This window comes from Schistocerca gregaria, unplaced genomic scaffold (genome assembly GCF_023897955.1).
Source record: "Schistocerca gregaria isolate iqSchGreg1 unplaced genomic scaffold, iqSchGreg1.2 ptg000975l, whole genome shotgun sequence".
NCBI lineage: Eukaryota > Metazoa > Arthropoda > Insecta > Orthoptera > Acrididae > Schistocerca > Schistocerca gregaria.
Window position 1 is genome coordinate 5,001 of NW_026062327.1, and position 2,500 is coordinate 7,500.

The 2,500-nt window shown below is 57.1% G+C and overlaps 1 non-coding gene across 1 annotated transcript in view; it reads right to left on the bottom strand.

Annotated features, from left to right (window-relative positions):
• Positions 1 to 658, bottom strand: part of LOC126326153 (small subunit ribosomal RNA) — a 1,893-nt gene extending 1,235 nt beyond the window's left edge. Inside the window, exon 1 of the ribosomal RNA XR_007560547.1 lies at positions 1 to 658. This exon is cut by the window's left edge and continues 1,235 nt beyond it. This is a non-coding gene — a ribosomal RNA (small subunit ribosomal RNA).
• Between the last annotated feature and the right edge of the window lie 1,842 nt (positions 659 to 2,500).

Here is a 2,500-nt window from a genome sequence, read left to right on the forward strand (position 1 = left end):
AAATCCAACTACGAGCTTTTTAACCGCAACAACTTTAATATACGCTATTGGAGCTGGAATTACCGCGGCTGCTGGCACCAGACTTGCCCTCCAATAGATACTCGTTAAAGGATTTAAAGTGTACTCATTCCGATTACGGGGCCTCGGATGAGTCCCGTATCGTTATTTTTCGTCACTACCTCCCCGTGCCGGGAGTGGGTAATTTGCGCGCCTGCTGCCTTCCTTGGATGTGGTAGCCGTTTCTCAGGCTCCCTCTCCGGAATCGAACCCTGATTCCCCGTTACCCGTTACAACCATGGTAGGCGCAGAACCTACCATCGACAGTTGATAAGGCAGACATTTGAAAGATGCGTCGCCGGTACGAGGACCGTGCGATCAGCCCAAAGTTATTCAGAGTCACCAAGGCAAACGGACCAGACGAGCCAATCCGATTGGTTTTGATCTAATAAAAGCGTCCCTTCCATCTCTGGTCGGGACTCTGTTTGCATGTATTAGCTCTAGAATTACCACAGTTATCCAAGTAACGTGGGTACGATCTAAGGAACCATAACTGATTTAATGAGCCATTCGCGGTTTCACCTTAATGCGGCTTGTACTGAGACATGCATGGCTTAATCTTTGAGACAAGCATATGACTACTGGCAGGATCAACCAGGGAGCTGCGTCAACGAGAGCTGAGCAGCCGGCCGCCCGGGAGTGTGTCCCGAGGGCCCGCGCGAACACGCAAGCGTCCGCTCAATTATTCTGCAAACAGGAGGAGGCTGAGCTCCCCTGCACGATACACCTCGAAACCCTCTCAGGTCCCGGCGGCGCGCAGCGCCGTCCTAAGTACTTGGTCGGGTTCGAGAGAGGCGCAATCGCCCGGAGATGGGCGAGTAGACGCTTTCAGTGCGAACACCCGTGCTCCCAACTGAGCTTGCCGCTGCCGACAGAGGCCCGGGAGCGTGCTGTCGTGGCATTGCCGGCGGGAAACAACACGCGCCACCTACGGTGACCGGCAGCTCCAACGCCAGCGCCACAGAAGGGCAAAGCCCCACTTGGGTGCAGAAGCGAACTCTCCCAGCACAGCGCACGCGCCAACACGTCCGCAGAGCTGCGATACAAACCACCTGCGAGAACCGCTGGGGGCGACCGAGCAGCAGACGGCGTCGCGACGCCGAGTGCCGGGCGGCGGCGCATCCTCAACGCACACAGTCCGCAATCGGACCAGCACACTGCAGATGTCCACCGCGCTTCGCACCGGGCTCGGCAGAACCCACTTTGGCCGCCTGGCGCCGCGCGCAGGGTGCGCCGGCGCATAGCTGGGACGCCAGCCGGGCCCGTCGGCCGGCGCTCCTGCCACTGGGCGCCCCCCACCAGCCGGCTGTAGTGCGTGCGCTCACGCAGCGCGCGGCCAGCACGCCGGGCGGCCCCCCCTCACCGGCCGGGGACTGTCCCGCCAAGCCACAGCCTCGTATCGCTTCATACCCACATGGCCAACTCAGGTTCGGGGGCATGGCGGGTACCGCCGAAACAACCGGTTCATAGATGTACCGATCGTCGCTATCACCGATGCACCTGCAGCGCGAACAACCGCTCAACAACTGATTTCCAGTTCATTTGCGGATCTTTGGCAGCAAACGTATACGTCAATCTACATTTGCGAAATCTACGATTCTGGCATGCCTGCATGTTATGTGTCACGACACGCTACATCAGCCCACATACACACTGCGGCATGTACACGAGAGAACACGTGGAAGATGGTCCGCGCACGTGTGCAATGTCCCTTGCGCGGTCGACTGTCAACCGGCCTCTGTAGCATGTCGCAGATGTGGAACGCGGTCCACCGTGCTATCATGTTGTGTGGGGCAATACGATTAAATAGGAAAACCCTCGTCGCTACATCAACAGACGGCTCACGCTGATTCCCGGCAGAGGGAGGAGGGGGGGGGGGGGGGGCCAACATGCAATACTTTCGTCCGTACCTACCTACCACATGTCTGTACGGCGTACAACAGTGCAATCTCGCTGTAATGGGGAGACGAGACAAGTAGCATCGTGCACAACATATGGCCCTTATGATTCGCCATTGTAGGGCGCAGCCGGTGTACGGTCAAGCATGTGCCACATTATGTCACTCAGTACGTAACGACGGATGATCAGTGTGGGTTACGCGTACATCAGCGGACAGTCCACACAGGCCGTACCACAACGTACACTGACTGCATCGACAACCGAATGCAACTGAACAGCTGCAAGGCTCATTTCACAAACAAACGCCTGACCGACCAGCTTGGAAGGGCAGGAGGGGAGGGCGATATTCGTTCTGTAGCGGTACACCCTTCCAGTGGTTAGCGGGACTGTGTAGAAAGTACGCAACACTCGAAAGACCTTTATGTGAGGGTACGCACCATGGCATCAAGAAATACACATGACACCAGAGGATCCAAGCAGTGAACTATGTTCAGAGGGTTGCTGTTAGGCAAAGCTACATTCCTGTGACGTTACATGTGACAGT